The sequence below is a fragment of the Triticum aestivum genome, chromosome 6D (genome assembly GCF_018294505.1).
Source record: "Triticum aestivum cultivar Chinese Spring chromosome 6D, IWGSC CS RefSeq v2.1, whole genome shotgun sequence".
NCBI classification, from domain to species: Eukaryota; Viridiplantae; Streptophyta; class Magnoliopsida; order Poales; family Poaceae; genus Triticum; species Triticum aestivum.
In genome coordinates this window covers 35,228,658-35,254,067 of record NC_057811.1, presented here as the reverse complement: position 1 = coordinate 35,254,067, position 25,410 = coordinate 35,228,658, and the positions used below count along the sequence as shown (strand labels likewise).

The 25,410-nt window shown below is 40.7% G+C and overlaps 1 pseudogene; it reads left to right on the top strand.

Moving 5' to 3' along the window:
* Positions 1–4,357: 4,357 nt before the first annotated feature.
* Positions 4,358–20,093, top strand: LOC123142389 (uncharacterized; annotated as a pseudogene).
* The last annotated feature ends 5,317 nt before the right edge of the window (positions 20,094–25,410 follow it).

The following is a 25,410-nucleotide window of genomic DNA, read 5'->3' as shown; positions in this document are numbered from 1 at the left end:
CTGAGTTGCACTCTTTTCCAGTTTTGCCTAATCAATTTGTGGATGCTGCATATTCTCCTCTGTTGTTGCCTAACCATGGTGCATGGACTGGACGAGGCGCTCGACTTGAGCTTCTGGATGATGATATGGCCACAACTGCGCCAGTTGCTGCCACGCCGGATGAGGCGCTCGACGAGGCTGCCCCCGCCACTACCCCGCTTGACCCCGACGTCGATCACGCATGCATGCCCCATGCACGAGGATCCGACGGCGTGACCAAGTCGCCGGGGTCAGCGGCCTCGCTGTCGCCTGGGCCGGCCGAACCTGCGGAGTTGTCGGCCGGGCCGGCTGGACCCGCGGCGCTCTCCCCTGAGCCGGAGGCCTCGCAGGTCACCGAGTCTTCGTCGCCTTGTCCGTCGACGCCGATCACGCCCGGTCTGTCTTCGCCGACCCTGACCGTGCCACCGGATGCGCCTGTTGACTCGCCCGCCGGTGCGTCCTCCGCTGATGGATAGTGGCTCCTCTGGTATGGCAGCTCCAGCGCCACCTCCGCCTGTCGTCCTGCGTCCCCATACTCGCAGCAAAAGTGGCATCTTCCAACCAAAGAAGCGCACTGACGGCACTGTCGCGTGGCTTGCGGCCTGTGTGGCACATGTTGAGGCTGACCCTACGACTGAACCACGACATTTTCGAGCGGCGCTTGGCATCCCGCATTGGCGTGCTGCGATGGAGCAGGAGATTCATGCCCTTCAAAGAAACAACACTTGGCGTCTTGTTCCACCTTCATCTGGTGTTAATATCATTGACTCTAAATGGGTATTCAAGGTGAAGAAACATGCTGATGGCTCCATTGAGAGGTACAAGGCACGCATGGTTGCCAAGGGGTTCAAACAACGGTATGGCATTGATTATGAAGACACATTCAGTCCTGTTATTAAACCAACTACTATTCGTGTTCTTCTCTCTTTGGCTGTTACTCGCAGATGGTCGCTTCGACAGCTTGATGTTCAGAATGCCTTTCTCCATGGAGTTCTGGAAGAAGAGGTTTATATGCGTCAGCCGCCAGGTTTTGTTGACCCTGCTCAACCACATCATTTATGTCGTCTTGTCAAAGCTCTCTACGGTTTGAAGCAGGCCCCGCGTGCATGGCATGCCCGTCTTGGCGCTGCTCTTCGTGCGCATGGGTTTGTTCCTTCTACAGCAGACACGTCTCTGTTTATTCTACAGCGACCTGAGGTGACTATGTACATTCTGGTATATGTTGATGACATCATCCTTGTCAGTTCGTCTGCTTCTGCTACAGACCGGCTTGTGTCCTCTCTTGGTGCTGAGTTTGCTGTTAAGGATCTTGGGAGACTGCATTATTTTCTGGGCCTAGAGGTTCTTCATTCTGATGGTGGCTTGACTCTTACTCAGAAGAAGTACTCTCAGGATCTCCTGCGTCGTGCAGGTATGTTGCAGTGCAAGTCTGCTACGACTCCCATGTCTGCTACAGGCAAACTGACAGCTCTTGCTGGTGACTTGCTTGCTCCTGAGGATGCCACAGAGTACCGCAGCATTGTGGGTGGACTGCAGTACTTGCTCATTACTCGACCAGACATATCATTTGCAGTTAACCGTGTGTGCTAGTATCTTCATGCACCACGTGATTCTCACTGGTCAGCTGTTAAGCGCATCTTGCGCTATGTTCGTCACACTAGTTCATATGGTCTCCATCTTCAGCCTGCGCGTTCTGGACTGATCTCAGCATTCTCTGATGCCGACTGGGCTGGTTGTCCTGATGATCGGCGATCCACGGGGGGACATGTTGTGTTCTTTGGGCCTAACTTGATCGCCTGGCAAGCTCACAAGAAAGCTACGGTGTCTCGGAGTAGTACCGAAGCTGAGTACAAAGCTGTTGCTAATGCCACAGCTGAGATCATGTGGGTGCAGTCATTGCTTCGAGAGTTGAAGGTCTCCCCAACTCAGCCGCCTGTTCTTTGGTGTGATAACATCGGTGCAACATACCTTTCATCCAATCCAGTATTTCATGCCCGAACGAAGCACATCGAAGTTGACTATCATTTTGTGAGGGAACGTGTTGCTCAGAAGCTCCTTCAGATTAAGTTTGTTTCTTCGAAGGATCAGCTTGCTGATATTTTCACTAAACCCTTGCCCTTGCCTTCTTTTGAAGGATGTCGTCGCAATCTTAACCTTCTGAGTGTTTCAGGACATAGTTAAGATTGAGGGAGGGTGTTAGACTAAGTATATATTAGATATACGTGTTGTAACACAACTTGTATTTGTACGGTTCCCTCTTATAAATATATGACAGCCGTACCCACCAAGGGTATCGAGCATTGTTCCAAACCCTAATCTGTTTAACACGGCGAGGTCCAGCACTTTCAGGTGATCTTGGTAGGGGTCGTCGAAGTCGACAAACAACATATGGGAGTGCTTGCATGTGTTTACTCCTCAGATACCGGCGTATGGGATAATCTCATCTCGGCAGTGATTCCATTCGATGCGTATACCACGATATGTATTTTTGCCGTGTGTTTTACGGGCATGTCGGCTCTGCTGGTTGGGAATTCCCTTTACTGGCGTCTTGGTGGGTGTCTGGATGCAGTTCTCGAGTTTGATTTGGAGAGGTAGTCTCTAGCCATGATACAACTGCCAGTGGGTATGTCTGAAGAGCAGCTTCTCCAGTTGACGGTTATGCGGGCTAAGGGTGGTGGTGTCAGATCCCGGATGGATCAGCCATGGATTTGAAGTGGATCAAGAACAAGAAATTGGGAAAAAGTATGAAATCACCAAGAACAGTGAGGAACTTGTGTATATGGTGTATGTATGTAAAGGTATTGTTGTATTGATAATAACCAATATTTGGCTGAATAGTTGATCGATACATCTCCTCTAGTTACCACACCTTATATAGCCTGAGGTTACAGCGAGTAACTTGAATATAGAAATAATAACAAGGACGGAAATGAATAAACGTTGACAGCCGTAGATCTTCTGCCATTGGGTTTCCTTTTTATCTTGGCCATTCAATCTGCCATGACACGGCAAGTCCTCCTCTGACTAGTACATGACATTCCATCCCTCTTGAAATCACACTTGTCCCCAAGTGTGGTGCTCCCTAGAGTGAGTTGAGAGCAGAATGTTGAGCCTCAGGGAGGCATAAATGATATGATCCAAATTGGAGATGTCCAACATATGATTTCAAGATGTTTGAGCTTCTGACACTTCCTTTGTTGCACTATAGCATAGCATTCCCCGGATTGCATCACCATGTTGAACAACAATGCCAATGGTGGTTCTCCTGGGTCAAATTGCTTGTACACCCAGATATGTGATACAAATAGCGGCAAGGTTGAAAATGCAGGGTTTGTTTCTAAGAAGATACCACAGCCTCCAGGGTTATAATCCTCCTTTCCTGGACTTGTAGCAGTAACAAAAATGTACTTGAGTTCTCTCAATAAACTGCCCCTGCTCTTGTGCTCCACATACTGCATGATGTGACCAAAAAGTGATGTCCAGGGAGGGAAACTATCACTAACCCATGAATGTAACGCATGAGATTTTTCATGCTTTTCAAAGTAAGGCCATCCGAGTATCAGAGCCAGGTTAATGATAAGAAGATTCATTGCTCGGTTGTACTCATGAATGGTTCGAAGAACTCCAGGGTCCCATGTTAAAGTTGGTTCCGTCGAGTATAAGAAAATGAATGGACACCATTTAACTTGCTGAGAGATAATGCCACTAAAGCTCCATTCCCAAAGGTTCTCAAAGAAAACTTTATCTTGCTCAAATAGCGCAAATGCAACAATTTTCTGAGCAAAGAAGTTTGATTGCTGCAGTGCTTGACCGATGGTCATGATAGTATCACCCATGCTGAGAATAATCAGAAGTGGTATAGTCTGCGCTCTGTAAATGCTCACAAACAAGGGTGGAAGCCATGGTGGTTGCAAGCTGAAAACCACACTGGTACTAGACTTACTATCCCTGGTGCTATACCTTGTAGCAGCAACCATTATCCGTATCATAGTTACCCGGATGGATCAGCCATGGATTTGAAGTGGATCAAGAACAAGAAATTGGGAAAAAGAATGAAATCACCAAGAACAGTGAGGAACTTGTGTAAATGGTGTATGTATGTAAAGGTATTGTTGTATTGATAATAACCAATATTTGGCTGAATAGTTGATCGATACATCTCCTCTAGTTACCACACCTTATATAGCCTGAGGTTACAGCGAGTAACTTGAATATAGAAATAATAACAAGGACGGAAATGAATAAACGTTGACAGCCGTAGATCTTCTGCCATTGGGTTTCCTTTTTATCTTGGCCATTCAATCTGCCATGACACGGCAAGTCCTCCTCTGACTAGTACATGACAGGTGGACTGGGTTTACTCTACATATCAGGCTTCACCGCCCAATTATGGAAGAGGAAGACCGACTGTGATGGTGCTGCATCATGGGGGATGGAAAGCACTATTGAAGTGGACAAGCTGCTTTCCCTGAATCCGGAGAAGGAGAGAGTTCGCCCTTTGATAGAAGGGCTTGCCGAGTACAATAATGTGGTGTTCCTGACTACAGGTGATGGTGTCATCATGCTGCAGCTTGAGTCATTGCAATTCAAGAAATTTTACGAGATTAGCGACGGTTTTTATCATTATCCATTCGAAAGTGTCTATTCTGCAGGTAATAGCATGCCTTTACGTATACTTAATTGTGCTAGCTGTAGTGTTCTGCTGGATGCTTGTGTGGTGGTGTTTTATGTAATGTTCATGACCTGGAAAAATATTTGTTAGCATTACCTAGTTTAGGAAGGCATGGTGCTGTTTTGATTATTCTGACATTATTATTTTTTAGTGTCATTACACTGTGTGGTATATGGAAACTAGCTTGAACTGATTAAAACATCAAAGACATAGCCCAATAAGTACATTTGGAAGCTTAAAAAGCCTACTTGTGTAATTCAACATTGTTACCTCCGCTAATCTTGCCAACAAGCCTACAGAAACTGAAAGCACATAAATGTGTAGTAGATAATGTTTGGTTGTTCCATAGGGAAAAAACCCAGGAATTTTCTGAAGGGTTTGGTGCATATTTGTAACCCGTCTAAAGGGAATAAAATTTCCAAGAGGTTGGAACCACTGGAGATTTTCCTTTCGGATTGCAAGCAAAGTAGACAATAGGAAAAGGTCTATAGTTTCCAACTTTCCATTCCTGTGAGCTTCGCAGGATTTTTTTGAGTAGAATCCTTCAAAATTCCTTTAAACCGAAGAGGCCCTTAGTTGTTTTTCTGAATTTACACATGTGAGTATAACTAAATATCTTCAGTAAAGCCATCTCATATCTATTTCACTATTTGGCTTCCCTTATGAGTGTCATTGGTGGCTTCAGTGTTTGACTTCTTATGCTTGTAGGAACCAGCATTGGTAGTGGACATGATGGAGCTAAACTTTTGCACAATACATAAGATGATTGTCTGGGCAGATATGCTATTATGATTTTTGGTTGAGCAGGTAAGCATATCTTCTGCATGTAAGTTGACATATCTGAAATGTTTGCTCGAATTTTTTTTTGTAACTAGCATTTCTCGATTACCAAATAGATTACTTTTGGTAGTGTGGGCTCTTCTCCCTCTAGCATCTTAGCTAACTTTGCCGACTGCTAACCGGGACGTGAGATTGAGATCGGAGGAGATAAATAGGGACCAGAATAGTGACGAAGGTAGATCAAAGAACGGGATCTTTCACTCATTCATTTCTTGCCGGTTTTACTGTTGCAGCTTGCTCTTATAGACCAGACACACATGACACTTACAGCTGGGTCCCACTTTAACACACACTGCGCCATCAGTATTTGCTTCCCTATCTCGACGGCGTCCTAACGCCCTTTCTCTCTATTGTCTTCTCTGTTTTGGCTATCTCACCACCTTCAGTTGTTACATTTCCCCTCGGTAGTGTTGCTTCAGTACATTGAGATCTTCTCAACTTGCCAGTTCTTGAGGACTACCAGTCCGCTGGCAATTCCAAGTGATATACCACTGAACCAATTCGCTTCCAAAGTATTTGAATGCCAGCCTCGGACAGGGTCTGTTCACCACTGAAGATTAATCATAACATAAGGCTATAGTTTGAGCAATACCTTCTTGCCCACCTGAAAGGTTTTTGTCCGATCGATGCTTGTCAGTGCATTTTCGTTCGGTTCTGCGCAGCGGTCAGATGCTGCTTCAGCCGGTCCAGTCCAGCTGCACTTGACATTCTGTGCCCCGCCACAATCTTTATTTTTAGTAACAAATTATCTGAAGGAGTGGTCGAAGTGTTGTGTTTTAGGCCTTTTCTGGTGCTAGTGATCGGCCTGCTATAGTTTTTCTTCTCTCTGTGCCCCCTCCCCTTCTGTTCTCCCTAGCTAGCCATGTATAATTGTATATATGTCCTCTGTTCCGAAAAAAGTATATATATCCTGTCTCTTGCAAATAATCTCTTTTTAATTAAATTTATTGCCGGGGCTTCCCCTACAGTTTCTGCTCAAAAATTTTGTTTTTATGCCATGAAGTGTAAAGATGATGGCGCGTATTTTGTATATTAGGAAGTACTGTATTAATTAATAAAATTATGTATGATCCCTTGCTTGAGGATTTTACATGATAAATTATAATAAATCTAACAAGGGACATGGATGTTCAACCCAGGTCACAAACAAGATTGGTTGATCTTCGGGCACTCCTGACCAGATAAGCAGAGCTGAGCAGTTGATAAGTGATGTTCTTGCAGAGGTACTGTGATATCTTTTTTATGGTCAGGACTTCACATTTAGCTGTGCATCCATTTATTCAACCATACTTGTCATGTGACCTGCAGGCTGATGCTGGCTCATTTGGCACTATCTCCAATTGGAAGTACAATGCACCTCAACCTAGTGCTGAGCAATCCCGGATGCAAATTGCTAACAACAAGGTAAACTGGCTGCTTTCTAGAACTGGGTTTGTTTGTCAGACTTTGAAAATCATACCACGCCCCAATATAGCAATGAGGGTTTCTTGTAAGCTTCCCAGCTGATATTATTTCACGGACTTCAATTTCTTTGGTGGTGAAAAACCTTGCATATTAATTCCGTGTCTTAACTATTTTTTGGTGAGACTATAAAATCCATGCAGGCCAAATCTGGAGCTTGTATATAGGTTTGAGAAATTTCTTATTGCAAAGTCTAACATAAATTTGTTGGCTGAACCTGGCCTAACTTACTATTGAATTTCGTTAATAACTTAGCACTGCGTGATGTGTTTTGTTGTTGCATTTTTTCATTTTTTTATGATTTACCAAGTAAATTAAAATCCAAGTTCTAATGTTGCTCAACTAGAAGTAGAACTCATGCTCCTTTCATCTTCATAATTATCCATTTTAGTATTCTCCTTTTTCTCCTTGTTAGTTAGTATTATATTTTGTATCATCTTCATCATTACCATTGGTAATAACAATAGTAATATTTGATTTTTCCTAAAAAATCCATCTGCAGGTCATTCCTTTGCATTTGCCTCCTGGTGATACTTCAACTGAAAGAATGCTGTATATTGATGGTACTGCAGAGCGAATTGAAATAGCAAAGCAGCTTGAGTGAGGTTACCAGTGAGGTCAGCTTTCTTTCTCTTTTCACGCCACCTCCTAATTGCTGCAGCTATTTGTTATTTATCAGTGTTGTTAAAATCATGTGGGTTTAATTATCAATTTTTTATATGTTACTGTATTTTTTGTCTCGATTTATATTTCTCTACTTGACCTTCCTTTTCCATTGCTTCCTTTTGAAATTCTTCTCTTTAGTTATGATATACCCTATATTCTTGTCAAATGTACATGTCCAAAACGTATCTCAATGGGTTGCCTTGTAAAACAAGGTAGTCAATTGGTCATGGAGCAGCAGCAGTATTTTTTTTTTTTTTGCAACTTGGAACTTTATAGATTACTCAGAGGTAATACAATCGCGGGCAATACAATCGCGGAGAAATTCTGGAGTATAATTGATCCAGAGGCATCTCCTACGAACTTCACTAGCTTGTTTAGCAGTAAGATGAGCGGCCATATTGGCCTCCCGTTTTACAAAAGAAATAGAGAAACTAATGAAGTTCCCTCCTTGATCTCCTGAAGCGGCTTGGCTATATCAGCTCTTGCAAAATCTTTTGAGTTCCACAGATTGACAACTTCAAGGGCATCACTTTCTATAAGAACTTTACTCCAACCCATATCTGAAGCCAGCACCACTGCGTCTCTAATTGCTTGAACCTCCATCATTCTGGCTGAACTTGCAAATTCATACCAACATGCTTGCGCCCGAATGAGCTTCCCTGTATGATCACGTACGACTAAGCCAGTTCCACCTTGCCCCAGGAGTTGGTGAAACTGAGCGTCTGTGTTGATCTTTAGACAATCAGATTAAGACGGTTTCCAACATTCAGTTACATGCGGTACAGACACTGCATGTATTTTACCCAGCTGACTCAAATCTGCAGCTATATCTATTGCCCAACAAACTGACTGATTGATGCTTCGGTTATGTCCCCCATGCCGACGGGAATTGCGTTCAGACCACACAGCCCATGCACCGCACAGGATGAGACACGCCTCACCCCGGCTGACCATGTCTCCTTGAATGATATCTAGTGCCCAAGACTCCAGATGAAGTATACCCATACTTCATCCGGAGCAGCAGCAGTATGGCTTTGACATGATTGTATACTTTATATAACTATATTTGTAATTTGTGCAGTCTCTTTGTTATTAGCTGCTTTGCTCTGTGTAGTCTCTCTGATGAAGATACTAGAAATATTTGAACAATCACAGTTAAATACTGGCAAATCCATACTTCCATTGGGAGGTTTATATAACCTATCACAACATCTTCACTACATATCATACCGGTGCTTGTGGTGTTATCCATATATCCCAGGCTATACTGTCTGTTGATCATTATCTTGACATAAGGCCAAATTAGTGTCAGTAACTAGTTCTGAGGGCTGCACACATCAATCCTGGAGGCAGATTTGTTACTACCTAATAATGTTAATATACTTTGATGCTGATGGATGAAAGATAAAATTATGAACTACTCCCTCTGTTTTGGTATAGAAGTCCCATGTGTACCATTGGAGTATACCATTAGAATATAATACATACATCCAGGAACATGCCTGGTCTTTCTATATCGAAACAGAAGGAACTAGTTTGTATTCGGATTATATGATTGGATTTCATATACCTGGTCTTGTCCTGTCAAATTTACGTTTGCTATTTCTGTACATCTTTGGGGATAGTAGGTGCAAACCTCTATGCAGGTGATCAGTCTGCACACTTCAATGATGGATCGTGCACTGTAGTAGCTGGTATTTAGGCTATTGATATTTTTGCCCACTCAGGGGATAATTCTTGATGCTTAATTTTCAGCCCATTCTATCTGTTGCTAAGACCACCCTCTGGGAGCAACATGTAACAAATAAGAATGTTACTGTTTATTGACCGGGCAAGAAAGTTTGTATGTGCTATGTATAGTTTGGAAAGATTATGCAGGATATCTCGCATGAATCTATCTTTGGTTTTTTTGTATATATTTTCTCCCTCCGTTGACTTTTCAGGTTACCATGACCAAAGCTTCCTTAAAACTTTGCTTAAATATTTCCTTTGACATTCTTTTGTTCACCTATAATATATTTTTGGAGACTTGCTGAAAGAACTGATGTTGTGTATGTTGTGTCATTTAGCAATATATAAGTAGATGTTGCACATAATTATGGATCACTCTGTCACCATCCATTATTGCTGATTTATCAACATCTACAAACTGCAAGGGAATCTTTTATTACTATTCAATATATGCGTGTGTTTATCTAGCTGCCCAATCTTCATTAGCTCCCATAGTTTTGCACATGGTAGACGCTACATGGGCATCAACAAATGTTGCTTGAGAATCTTGCTCGGTGAGTTGATCCCTCCATTTTTCTTGGTGGTTCTGGGATTTCTGTATATCACATTACTTTGTTTTTGGATATGTTTTGTCTGGTTTGCACTTGTTCTGCATGGTACATTGTATGCTTTGTTCTATACATATTCTGATGTGCAACCTATATTTTTGCAGAATAATGCCAGAAATCCAACAGGGCTACCACCCTCCCCGTCCTCGGGCAAACTGGGGTGTGCCTGATGCACCAGCAACACAACAGCCTGTTTACATGCAGCCTGGAGCTTATCCTGGTGCACCACCATAGTATGGCCAGCAACCTTATGGTAGAGCAGCCCCCTGGCACTATAACCAACAGCAGCAACCCCAACAACAACACTATGCCACTGGAACTGCTGCACCTGCTGATGCTAGCAGCCAGTCTGCTACTCATGCTTCACAAGGGTATGGTGATTCTACGTACTCTCAGCAGAGTGGCGGGCAGCAAGCTTATGATTACTCTGGTTATCAGATCCAAGGGCTGTCTTACTCGCAGCAGCCTGGATATGATCAGCAGGACTATGGGGCATCGATCAGCTGCTAACTCAACTCAGGGTGGTGGTACTGCACCAAGCTATGGTGGTCCAGGTCAGCAAACTTCAATTCCAGCCACTGGAGGCCAACCGGGTTATCCTAATCAACCACCTATACTACTGCTGCTCCATCAAGCTACACGACGCAAGGTTCTGCCCCTCAAAACTGGATACGTTGCTGCACAGACACATCCTGGCTATGATATGCAGCCACCACCACAGGCCACATATGGCCACATATGGCCAGGATGCTTATGGGTAGCCTCCGCATGCTCAGAAGCCGCCTTCATCTGCTCCGTATGGACAGCACCACCTACTCAGGCTGGTTATGGGCAGTATGGATACAGTCAGCCTGGCTATTGGCTATGGTGCACCGCCGCCTTCCCTTGGTGCACCCACTGCTAGCCAGCCAGGCTATGGCCAGTTGCGTCCCAGGATCAATCCACCGCCAGGCCTGCTCCTGTTAATAGTGCCCCTGCTTCAGCTGCAATCTGGTTGCCACTTGAAGTAATATCCTCTAGTTTATCCATATTATCTTATTTGTTATTGCTTGATTGTAAACTTTATATATTGCTTGATTATCCTGGTTGTGCTGCTCATGTGTGGCTTGTGTGGTCGCCCCAATGCAGGTTTAAATCGGCGTGTAAGTGACGGCGTATTTCTCCTTCACGCCTTCGACGTCGACCCCCCTCCCCCTGGTGCAATGCTATTTAATCAGGCAGACCCGTTCTGGCCCACAATACCATTTCTCTTTTCTAAAATCCAGGGTACTTCCAAAATTTATCTAAAATTTCCCTCTTTTCAATGGTACTACTTCTGAAAATTTTGAAGTCCTTTGCATATATTATTTATTGATCGTGTGTTAATTTTATTTTTCCAATGAGTAGAAATCATTATCTTTCGAAAGATTCAAGGACGTTTGAGGAGTGACCAGAACCATCAAAGACTTTGCTGAGCGAGGCAAGCAACCTACTTTGATCAAGTTGAACCCATATTTGCATCACACTTAGAATTCTTTTTCATGCATAAAGTATTGTTTACTAGTATTGCTATGTTAAGTAAATTTGCTAGGGTTTAGCTATGCCCCCTATGTGCTTGATATTGACACCCCTTTGACATTCTTATGCTAAGTAAATTACCTAGGGTTTAGCTATGCTCTATGTGCTTGATATTGACACCCTCCTTTGACATTCTTAATACCCCTCCTTTATAACCATGTAGTGGTCACAAATAAATGTGGGTCATATGTGCAAGTTTAATAGTAATGCTTAGCCATGCTAGTCGCATAAATCATAGGACTTGGGAAGAATCTTTGTTACTCATAAATGTTTTACAAAAACCCAAGGGTGTCACTAATGCCCATGGGATGATTCTGAAAATAAGGTTTTACAAAATGAAGATGAAGTGGAGATTTAGTTAGGTGATTGTGATCTTGACGAGATAATCAAAGACATTTGATGGATCATGAAAATTTATGTCTAGTAAATGAGCATGGTGGTTATTATATTGGCGAATAAATGGATCTTCAATAAACTTGAAGCAATTTGGATTTAGTTAGGCGATTATGATCTTGAACCAATTTTTATGGTGGATTATGAGATTTTGATGCATTTATTTAGTTCATTGTGATCTCGAGGAGAAGTCAAAGATGTTCGGTGGATTAATTAATCTTGGACAATTTGAATTTAGTTAGGTGATTGTGATATTGAACCGTATTTTATGATGGATTACGAGATTTTTGGTGGATTTAGTTACGTGATTTTAGGGGGATTTAGTTACGTGATTTAATCTTAAGAAGATCGTCTAAAATGTTTGGTTGATTATGAGAGTTTAGGTATGGTAGAGGAGCATGGTGATTTATTGGTGGATAAATAGATCTTTAATTTTGTTTGGAACATTTCGGGTTTGGTTAGGTGATTGTGATCTTAAACCAAATTTCACGGTAGATTATGAGGTTTTGGTTCGATTTAGATAGGTGATTGTGACCTTGACGAGCTAGTAAAAGATGTTTGGTCAATTATGTGAATTTAGGTCTAGTAGGTGAGCATGGTGGTAATTATATCGGTTAAGTAAGTAATTTTTTTAATAAACTTGGATTTAGATAGGCGATTGTGATCTTGAACCAACATGGTGGATTATGAGATTTTAGAAGGATTTGGTCAGTTGATTGTGATCTCGAGGAGATACTCAAAGATATTAGATCAATTAATTAACCCTGAACAATTTGAATTTAGTTAGGCTATTGTGATATTGAACCGAATCTCACGATGATTTATGTGATTTTAGGTGAATTTAGTTAAGTTATTATGATCTTGAGAAGATGGTCAAAGATGTTTGGTGGATTTTAAGATTTTAGGTCTAGTACGTGAGCATGGGGTGACTATTATACTGGTGGATAAATAGACCTTTAATTTAGATTGAAACAATTTGAATTTAGTTAGATGATTGTGATCTTTTAAGCAAATTCACTGTGTTGATGTTTGGGTTAGATTTAGTTACGTCATTGTGTCCTGACGAGGTAGTCAAAGAGGTTCGATGGATTATGTGAGCATTTATGCCTAGTAAGTAAGTATGGTGGTTATTATATTAGTGGATAAATGAGTTTTTAGTAAACTTGAAGTAATTTGGATTTAGTTAGGCGATTGTGATCTCGAACCAAATTTTATGGTGAATTACAAGATTGTAAATGGATTTAACTAGTTGCTTGATATCTTGAGGGGATAGTTCAAGATGTTCAGTGGATTAACTAATCTTGTTTTGAACACAGTACAGACGCAAGCGCTCATATAAACGCGCATACACGCACACCCTATCCCTATGAGCACCTTGGAGAGACTGAACCGACATACCATCTAGATATTTTACGAAGTTACCGTAGATGCCTCGTAGTCAACGGGAACAATTTCGATTTAGTTTGGTGATTATGATATTGAACCAAATTTCTCGGTGATTTATTTGATTTTAGGTTGATTTAGTTAGGTGATTGTGTCTTGAGAAGATAGTCAAAATATTCGGTAGATTATGAGATTTTAGGCATGGTAAATGAACATGGTGATTATTATATTGGTAGATAAACATATTTAATTAGTTTGGATCAGTTTGGATTTAGGTAGGTGATCGTGATTTTTTAATCAAATTTTACGGTAGATTATGAGGTTTTGGTTGGATTTAGTTAGATGATTGGGATCTTGACGAGCTAGTAAAAGATGTTTGCTAGATTATGTGAAATTAGGTCTGGTAGGTGAGCATGTTGGTTATTATATTGGTGGATAAATGGATTTTTAGTAAACTTGAAAAAAAAAATTGGATTTAGTTAGGCGATTATGATCCTGAACCAAATTTTATGGTCGATTATTAGATTTTTGATGGATTAGTTAGTTGATTGTAATCTTGAGGAGATAATCAAAGATATTTGATGTATTATTTAATCTTGACCAAGTTGGATTTAGTTACGTTATTGTGATATTGAACTAAATTTCTCTGTAATTTATGAGATTTTAGTTGGATTTTGGTTAGGTGATTGTGTCTTGAGAAGATAATCAAAGTTGTTTGGTGGATTATTAGATGTTAGATCTAATAAATGAGCATGGTGATTATTATATTGGTGGATAACATATATTTAATTTAGTTTGAAACAATTTGGATTTAGTTCGGTGATTGTGATCTTTTAACCTAATTTACAGTGGATTATAAGGTTTGGGTTGGATTTAGTTAGGGGATTGTGATTTTGACGAGCTAGTAAAAGATGTTCGATGAGTTATGAATTTAGGTCTAGTAGGTTAGCATGTTGATTATTATTTTGGTGGATAGAGATGATGCCCACATAAGTGACTCAAGGCGATGATGCCACTACTGAAAATAACTGATAAACAAGGCAATAAAGGAGAGACTGGGGGTAGTGGCAGCAGCTGGACTTTGATCCAGCATTCCACGTGCATGTGCACTCTCCGTTCCCGCTGATTCGGCTTGGTGTCCTTGTCTTGTTTGTGGATTTTGTGTCACGCACTTGATCAAGCACCCCACGTTCTCCTAATGTGCGCCCTTGGCCTTGACGATAGGTAGTGTCGTGTTCTCAGGCACGTCTCGTGGGTAAAATTCAGGTATGTGTCGATTGTCTAAGCTCTTGCTCGCCATTGGTGGTGCTTGAGCGTGCGGTTATGGTGTCGCCCAGCAAGGAAACACGGGATGTGGGATCAAGACAGCACACATGGTAATCCGCCACCAGGCAACGATGCCCGTCCGAACTTAGAGGGAGCGAAGGTGGACACAAAGGTGGATGTTGAGCTCCATAGCAGTCTCAACAGTGTGCTCATCAGTAAGAGCAACATGAGCAAGAAGATCCTGGATATACTCCCCTTAGGAAATAAAGAAGCCATTACAGGTAGAAGAAACCTCAATCTCAAGGAAGTTGTGACTTCTTTAGTAAAAATGGAGCAATTCGGATTTAGTTAGGTGATTGTGATCTTGAACAAATTTCATGTTGAATTACGAGATTTTTCAATGGATTTAGTTGATTGTGATCCTGAGGAGATAGTTAAAGATGTTCGGTGTATTAATTAATCTTGAACAATATGGATTCAGTTGGGTGATTGTGTCATTGAACCAAATTTCTCTGTGATTTATGAGATTTTAGTTGGATTTAGTTAGGTGATGGTGTGTTGAGATCATAATCAAAGATGTTTCGTGGATCATGAGATTTTAGGTCTAGTAGATAAGCATGGTGATTATTATATTGGTGAATAAACAGATATTTAATTTAGTTTGAACAATCTAAATTTAATTAGGTGATTGTGATCTTTTAACCTAATTTTACGGTGGATTATAAGCTTCTTGTTTGATTTAGTTAGGTGATTGTGATTTTGACGAGCTAGTAAAAGATGTTCGATGAATTTAGGTCTAGTAGGTGAGCATGTTGATTATTATATTGGTGCATAAATGAGTCTTTAATAAATTTCGAACTATTTTAATTTAGTTAGGCTATTGTGATATTGAACCGAATTTCAAGGTGATTTATGTGAATTTAGGTGGATTTAGTTAAGTTATTATGATCTTGAGAAGATGGTCAAATATGTTTGGTGGATTTGAAGATTTTAGGTCTAGTACGTGAGCATGGTGACTATTATACTGGTGGATAAACATACCTTTAATTTAGTTTGAAACAGTTTGAATTTAGTTAGATGATTATGACCTTTTAAGCAAATTCGTTGTGGATTCTGATGTTTGGGGTTACATTTAGTTAGGTGATTGTGTCCTGACGAGATATTCAAAAGATGTTCAATGGATTATGTGAGTATTTATGCCTAGTAAGTAAGTATGGTGGTTATTATATTAGTGGATACATGGATTTTTAGTAAACTTGTAGTAATTTAGATTTAGTTAGGGGATTGTGTTCTTGAACCAAATTTCATGGTGAATTACGAGATTTTAAATGGTTTTAATTAGTTGCTTGAGATCTTAGAGATAGTCCAAGATGTTTGATGGATTAACTAATCTTTTTTTTTGAACACAGTCCAGACGCAAGCGCTCATATAAACGCGCTACACTCATCCATATGAACGCACACACGCACACTCTATCCCTATGAGCACCTTCGAGAGACTGAGCCGGCATACCATCTTGATATTTTACGAAGTTACCGTAGACACCTCGTAGTGGACGGGAACAATTTGAATTTAGTTCGGTAATTGAGATATTGAACCAAATTTCTCGGTGATTTATTTGATTTTAGGTGGATTCAGAAAGGTGATTGTGTCTTGAGAAGATAGTCAAAATATTCAGTGGAGTATGAGATTTTAGGTATGGTAAATGAACATGGTGATTATTATATTGGTAGATAAACATATATTTAATTTAGTTTGGATTTAGGTAGGTGATTGTGATTTTTTAATCAAATTTTACGGTGGATTATGAGGTTTTGGTTGGATTTAGTTAGGTGATTGGGATCTTGACGTGCTAGTAAAAGATGTTTGGTAGATTATGTGAACTTAGGTCTGCTCAGTGAGGATGTTGGTGGATAAATGGATCTTTAGTAAATTTGAAAAAATTGGATTTAGTTAGGCGATTGTGATCCTGAATCAAATTTTATGGTGGATTATCAGATTTTTGATGGATTAGTTAGTTGATTGTGATCTTGAGGAGATAGTCAAAGATATTCGATGTATTAATTAATCTTGACCAATTTGGATTTAGTTAGGTGATTGTGATATTGAACTAAATTTCTCTGTGATTTATGAGATTTTAGTTGGATTTAGTTAGGTGATTGTGTCTTGAGAAGATAATCAAAGATGTTTGATGGATTATGAGATTTTAGATCTAATAAATGAGCATGGTGATTATTATATTGGTGGATAAACCAATATTTAATTTAGATGAAACAATCTGAATTTAGTTCGGTGATTGTGATCTTTTAACCTAATTTTACGATGGATTATAAGATTTGGGTTGAATTTAGTTAGGTGATTGTGATTTTAACGAGCTAGTAACAGATGTTCGATGGACTAAGTGAATTTAGGTCTAGTAGGTGAGCATGTTGATTATTATATTGGTGGATAGAGATGAGGGCCACATAAGTGACTCAAGGTGATGATGCCACTACTGAAAATAACTGGTAAACAAGGCAACAGAGGAGAGACTGAGGGTAGTGGCAGCAGATGGATTTTGATCCAGCATCCCACGTGCCTGTGCACTCTTCGTTCTTCGCTGATCCGGCTTGGTGTCCTTGTCCTGTTTGCGGATTTTGTGTCACGCACTTGATTAAGCATCCCACGTTCTCCTAATGTGCGCCCTTGGCCTTGACGATAGGTAGCGCCGTGTTCTCGGGCACGTCCCGTGGGTAAAATTCAGGTACGCGTCGATTGTCTAAGCTCTTGCTCGCCATTGGTGGTGCTTGAGCGTGCGGTTATGGTGTCGCCCAGCAAGGGAACACGGGATGTGGGATCAAGACAGCACACATGGCAATCCGCCACCAGGCAACGGACGCCCGTCCGGACTTACAGGGAGCAAAGGTGGACACAAAGGTGGATGTTGAGCTCCATAGCAGTCTCAACAGTGTGCTCATCAGTAAGAGCAGCACGAGCAAGAAGATCCTGGATATACTCCTCTTAGGAAATAAAGAAGCCATTAGAGGTAGAAGAAACCTCAATCTCAAGGAAGTTGTGACTTCTTTAGTAAACATGGAGCAATTTGGATTTAGTTAGGCGATTGTGATCTTGAACAAATTTCATGGTGAATTACGAGATTTTTGAATGGATTTTGGATTTAGTTAGGCGATTGTGATCTTGAACAAATTTCATGTTGAATTACGAGATTTTCAATGGATTTAGTTGATTGTGATCCTGAGGAGATAGTTAAAGATGTTCGGTGTATTAATTAATCTTGAACAATATGGATTTAGTTGGTGATTGTGTCATTGAATCAAATTTTTCTGTGATTTATGATATTTTAGTTGGATTTAGTTAGGTGATCATGTCTTGAGATGATAATCAAAGATGTTTCGTGGATTATGAGATTTGAGGTCTAGTAGATGAGCATGGTGATTATTATATGGGTGGATAAACAGATATTGAATTTAGTTTGGAACAATTTGAATTTTAGTCAGATGATTGTGATCTTTTAACCTAAATTTACGGTGGATTACAAGGTTCTGGTTGGATTTAGTTAGGTGATTGTGATTTTGACGAGCTAGTAAAAGATGTTCGGTGAATTATGTGAATGTAGGTCTAGTAGGTGAGCATGTTGATTGTTATATTGGTGCATAAATGAATCTTTAATAAATTTAGAACAATTTAGATTTAGTTAGGCGATTGTGACCTTGAACCAAATTTTATGGTGGATTATGAGATTTTTGATGGATTAATAGTTGATCGTGATCTTGAGAAGATAGTCAAAGATGTTTGGTGGATTAATTAATCTTGAACAATTTGGATTTAGTTAGGTGGTTGATCAACTCAATCGAATTTCATGCTAGATTATGAGATTTTCGGTGGATTTAGTTAGATGATTGTGTCTTGAGAATATAGTCAAAGATGTTTGCTGGACTATGAGATTTTAGGTTTAGTAGAAGAGAATGGTGATTATTATATTGGTTGATAAACGGATCTTTAATTTAGTTTGGGACAATTTTGATTTGGTTACGTGATTGCTATTTTTCAACCAATTTTAGGTAGATTTTGAGGTTTTGTTGATTTATTAGGTGACTGTGATCTCGACGAGTTAGTCAAAGATGTTTGGTGAATTATGTTAATTTAGGTCTAGTAATTAATTGAGCATGGTGGTTATTACATCGGTGGATAAATGGGCCTTTAGTTAACATGGAGCAATTTGGATGTAGTTAGGTGATTGTGATCTTAAACAAATTTCATGGTGGATTATGAGATTTTTAATAGATTTAGTTTGTAGATTGTGATCTGAATAATTTGAATTTAGTTAGCTGATTATGATATTGAACCAAATTTCTCTGTGATTTATGAGATTTTAGTTAGATTTAGTTAGGTGATTGTGTTTTGGGATGATAATCAAAGATGTTTTGTGGATTATGAGATTTGAGGTTTAGTAGATGAGCATGGTGATTACTATATTGATGGATGAACAGATATTTTATTTAGTTTGAAACAATTTGGATTTAGTTAGGTGATTGTGATCTTTTGACCAAATTTTACGGTGGATTATGAGGTTTTTGTTGGATTTAGTTAGATGATTGCGATCTTGATGAGCTAGTAAAAGATGTTCGGTAGATTATGCGAATTTAGGTCTAGTAAGTGAGCTTGTTGGTTGTTATATTGGTGGATAAATAATTTTGTAATAAACTTGATTTTTTTGGGATTTAGTTAGGCGATTGTGATCTTGAACCAAATTTTATGTTGGATTATGAGATTTTTAATGGATTAGTTACTTGATTGTGATCTTGAGGAGATAGTCAGAGATATTCGGTCTATTAATTAATCTGGAACAATTTGAATTTAGTTAGGTGATTGTGATATTGAACCAAATTTCTCTGTGATTTATGAGATTTAAGTTGGATTTAGTTAGGTGATTGTGTCTTGAGAAGATAGTCAATGATTTTTGGTGGACTGAGATTTTAGGTCTAATAGATGAGCTTGGTATTATTATATTGGTGCATAAACTGATCTTTGATATATTGGTGCATAAATGGATCTTTAATCAACCAAGGTTCCTTATCTTGCTGTTTTTTAAAGTCAAACAACTGATAATGAAGTTTATCAGTATGTAGTAATGGGTATAAATGTTTTCTCATACTCATGTAGTCCGTTCATTCATAAACTATATGTTCTTTTGTTAAAACCTTGATTAAGATGTTAGGGTAAATAAATTCCTTCAGAATTAATAATAGAAAAAAAAATCTTTGCAATAAGATACAGTTGTATGCAAAAAATAATCTTGTCTTATATAGTTATATCAAAACTATGGATTTTCCATGCACTTCCTGCAATCATTAATGTTCATTGTCTTTGTTGGGATTTTGTTGGGCACCTGCGGCAACGCGCTGTCGGGCACGACGGACGCTGCCAAGGTCCGCGGCGACATCGTGCTCACGGAGCCTGACCTCTGCATGATGAACTACACGGTAAAGTTCAGCTGAAGTTCCTCTGTTTTCTTCTACTACAAGAGTTCTGACGATTTGTACTACTTGGCTGCAAACTTATGCCGTTTGCATCACCATACGGATAGTGGTAACAATGCAGCAACAAATCCAATAGTAGGTAATCATGACAGTATTTCAATGCAGCAACAAATCCAATAGTAGGTAATCATGACAGTATTTCACCACCGCTAATCTTGCTGCCTTTTATGGTTGCAGCTTTGTTCTTCTGGCATTATTCATGGTTCTCATCATAGCCATACTGAATGATGGCAAGTGGCATCTCTGAATTTATCATATGAATTATGACTTCATGAGCTTGCCTGGCTACTGACCTGCTGTGTGGGAAGGGCATCCTTTTACCAGAGCTATGGATTTTAATATGCTCCATTTCCTTCAGGTCTTTTATTGCTACATCCTTGATTTATAAGAGTCCATTGGGGTTGCTCATGAATTACAGAATTTAGGCTTACAGTAGGATGAACTTCCTTGAGAATCAATAATAGAAAAGTTTTGGTTAAGAGCAATTTCCAACGCCAGAGAGAAAATTTACTTCACTGGTTAATAGGAATCCATCTCACGTTTTCTTGTGTTCTGCCTTTCTCTAAGTAAAAAAAAAGCATAAGTCGGAGAGAGAAATTACTGTACTAGTTAAGACAACTAATTTGCATACAATGGCAACAATGCACAAGCAGTGTCAGTGTTAGCGTGTACTTATTTCAGAGATGATTGGAGTAACCGTTTACCGGTTCAGTAGCCACCATCTAATCGAATGACAATTAATAGACTAGTAGGCAAAGATATTGGAGGGCTACTTTCAGATCAATTCATGACTATACATATGGTATGAGCTATTCCTATCGCCGCGAACTTGTTGAACACGGCAATACTGGTGAACAAAAGGCACAAGTGTGTGTGCAATGCGAGCTAAGAAAGCCGGTTAATCATTCAGCATTATGCATGGTATTCAGTCATGATTGTCAAGTTCAGTTTTAAAAGCTGAACCCTCAAGTGTTAAGTTTAGGTAACAGGGGCTGTGGAGTAACTGTAGCTCGATCAAATCCTGAATGTCAAGTTCAGAATATGATACTCAATTATCATGACAAAATTTACCACTTTGGAATGTGTGGGTGCGCTGGTTTTCAAGTAGTTGATCTAATCATCTTGAATTGACAGGTTTTCTGAATATACTCGCAAGTCGCAACCATGGCCTTACAGTGCTACACGCCTCTTCTGAAGCCCCAACTGGCCCAAGTTTCAGTTAACCCTTCCATTAACACGATACAGATTCCAGGTTTGCTTTGCCTCGCACGAATATGCTCGTTCCATGACATCTCGCTGGAATATACACTGGATAACATGTGTTGATGTGTGGATGCACGGGCTAGCGATTAGTTATTCTAATACTCTTCTGATAATTATCTTCTCTGAATATACACGAAATAAGGGCCTTACAGAGTCAGTGCTCCGCCCCTCTGCTGAAGCCCTAACTGGCCCAAGTCTCGGCCAGCCCTTCTCTAAATCGGTGCAGATTGCAGGTTTGCCTCGCACCAATATGCTCCTTGCATAAGCTCGTTATCTCTGGCCATATTTCATTTTTATCCTACTTGCATCCTGCCTGATGACTTTTTTTTGTGCCACCAATTTTAGTGTATGTTCGAGGAGTAGCAGATTTTACGGATCTTTATTTTTTTTGTGTCGTTGCTTCATCAAATGGAAATTTAAGTACCGGGAGATTCGTCAAATGGAAATTTAAACCAGTTTATGATTTGGTAAGGAATCTATATATATTAGTGTGTGTTGTTATGTTGAGCTCTAAATAATGGGGAGCACACAAAATTACATTCAATCCAAATAGGGCTGGTGTTTGCATCTGTATTCTGTAGTTCTGTATGTTGTATTCAAATAAACTGTTTCTTTTTGGGTGTTCATTTTCGTGTTAATAATGGTGATTGTTATTCATTTGGAACCATCATGTAAACCTAGCTGGACTTGGTTAAACTATAATTTTCCATGTTTCAAAACACTATACGGTTTAGTACTTTGTTCCGAGAGTCTTTCTTCTCAAAATGGAATTTTTTTCCCAGTATTCTCCTAAATCTTTTTGTTGTCTTGATGTGACCTGATCATCAGAATGCATGAACTGTATTGAATTCTTGTAAGGAAGCATTTGAATGTTGCTTGTCCTGATCTAATTATCTGCAATCCACAGGTTATATATGCAACTGCACTTGCAATGGTAGCAGGAACGACCTTCTCTGTTATGATATTGTTGTCTTAAGTTAAAAAACCTGAATCTGCTCCATGGTTTTGTTATGTTGGATGTGCCCCAAGAAGCTTCTTTCTTTTGATTTTTGTTGTCAATATATTCTGTGGATGCTCCTCACACTCGTTATGAAGTTTGGCAAATATCAATTCTCTGGATGTTCTTCATAGCTATGGCGAATCACATGAAGTTCAAATGTTAGAATAGCTAATAAGTTGTGTGTTCGGCAATGACACAATGCACAGGTCAAGTGTTAGTTTTCTGAAACTATTGTCCTCACTTTTATTTGTAGTTTGGCCAACGTACCTGGTGGCGATGTGGAGGAAAAGAGCTTAGCAGGACCATTGACCTTCGCCTTGCAACTCAATTTCTTGACAAGTGTCTCGGCCTCAAACATGACACTTGAGAATTCAGATTTTTTGTAGCGCAGAACCCATTAGCTCCTATCTTTGTGCTAGCTAAACTTGAATTATTTGTGTACTGAATTTTTATTCTTTTATGTGCCTGTGGGGTCTTGCTTGAATCTTTGTTATGTCCTAAACACGGTAAGCAGTTGCATTGGCGTGTTTATTTCTTTTCCTGTTTTCCTGCAAAATAATAATAATCTGTTCTTGTTTCTCTGGAGCATCGATGATCGATCATATAGACAGTTTCGGAGACCGCACATCACCTTGACCTCATGATCTGATGGCTGTCCTGCCGAACTCTCTGCGCGCTCGAGCTCGATCGCCGGCTATCCTCTTGTGAGTTGTGATGGCCCCTTCGATGCATACCCCCAAGGGTAACCCGACCGGCATTCAACCGGGAGGAAGTGAGGTCGTTCAACTCTGGGCTACGCCTTGAAAAACAAACTTCGGGCTATGCGGGGCGGCGACCATGGACGGGGCTCCAGGTCGAGGAGACAGAAACATGGCGCTCGGCAAATCAAATCACGCCAGGCAAGCGCCGCCCGGCTTTGCCCTCACCGTCGGCCATCCTGGCCTGCTGCCGCTACAGCGCCACGGCACGTCACGTGCCTCCTGCTCCATGAGACGCTTGCTGTTTTTTTCTTCTTCTTTTCTTTCAACAGTGATCACGTTTAAATGAGTGGAGACATTGTGCCGCGTCCCACCAGACAAAGAGGTGTACACTGCGGACGCGTCCGCAAGTTTTGACTACTTGCTATGGCTGGCGGGCACAACACATGCGGACGTCCGCATCTTCATGTTTAGCTGATTTGCCTAATGCTAAGTACAATTACAAGTTTTACAGTGATTGGGCTTTTTTGGAGTCCTTCGTTTGTCTCAATCTAACGGCACACACATACGTAGTACTGGCTAGTACTCGGATGAAAGTATTCGAAAGTATTAAAACTTGTGGGGCCGGTATTAATGACAATGTGGGGCACCTTTTAATCTAGGGGCATTTTAGTCATAGGAAAAATTTGCACGCCATTACAGAAACGCCCCTCTCGTCCAATGCAAAACCACCGCCATGGTCCTCTCCTCTTCCATCACCATTACAGAACCGCAGACATCTCCTCCCTCTCCTGCATTCCAAATCCACCGCAACCATCTCCTCCTCGTCGTCGCCGCAACTCTGCTCTTCTCCTCTTTTCCACATCCACCCCCCTCTTCCATCGAAGCAAGAACCTCGATGGAGTAGCAGATCTACCAGGTCAAAATGCCCAGGTTGAGGGAGATCCGTTCTTGGTTTGACAACACAAGGCAGATGAACTGGATGGCAATGGCCACTCTCAAGGAAATGACGAAGGAGAGGACAAAGAGCCCCCCCCCCCCCCCCCCCCCCGCGCACAACTGATGCACAAAATCGAGATCCTCCTCTGGGCGTTGGAGCAGACGGATTCGCCCAACGAGTGGGTCAGGCGGAGGTGGTGGGCGTTCAGATCCAGGGTAGAGCATCCACTGGATTAGGAAGCCACCGTGCACGAGGTGCCGTTGCAGATTGTGTAGCCTCCAACCGAGTCACCGGAGACTCCGAAGCGCAAGAGGAGGAGGACAGTGGTCGCGACCTCGCTTCCCCGCCGTTCTCCATGCTTCCCTCGCCACTCTCCTCGTCTGAACGACGACGGTGCAGTTGTTTGGAGTAAGCTTCCCCACTCCCAATCTTCCTACTGCTTGTGCTTACAGTCGTGGGGGTAGTGATGATAATAGTTCAGTGGGGGAATGCTAGATGGCATTTTAATGTCAATAAATTGTATGAAGATTTGAGTGCATGCTTTTGGGGGCTGGATTATGATGTATTTGAACCCTAGGCTAAATTTGTATGGTTGTAGTGGTAGAATTTGATGTTCACCTGCACTTCTACTCCATCCATAGCCTCTGGATGGCAGCGTAATTAGTTGCAAAGAATAAATTATGTTTGAGTATTGCAGGTTCAGTAGACAGTGGTACACTCTGGGTACACACTGAAAAATTTAAAAACTGCAAGTTCAGTAGACAGTTGAAGATTCTGAAATATTCCAATACTGAAATTTCAGTACGGACCGGTTCACACTGAAATATTTGAGTAATGCAATTTCAGTACACACGAGGCACATACGGACGTCCGCATCTTCATGTTTAGCTGATTTGCCTAATGCTAAGTACAATATGCTAGCATTGTATCCTTTGCGGCGCTAGCTATACACGTTCAGATTTCATTGTGAATTTTGTTCCGAACACAAAAGCTCAACCTCATGTACACAGTACACATACAGGCTCATGAGGACGTACACATTCAGATTATGTAGACACTCGGGCCAAAGTGGTAATGCAAAAGGAGCATGTTCATTCAAAATTTCATTTTGGCAAAAACAGACCTCATCGGGCCATCGCCATAAAGAACCTTAACAACGTATAAGAACCAAAGGCCCAAGTGAGGGCCAACTCGCAGTGTGCAACATTTTTTTCTTGAGGCATAATTATACGATTCACCGACACTCATATCCACCACTTTGGGGAACTTGCGAAATTTAATATAAGGGTGAAGTGTAGTCAGCTTTTAAAAAAAACTTTTGATAATATGGCCGTCCGGATCGGAAAATGCCCTGATGAACCTGATATAAAAACT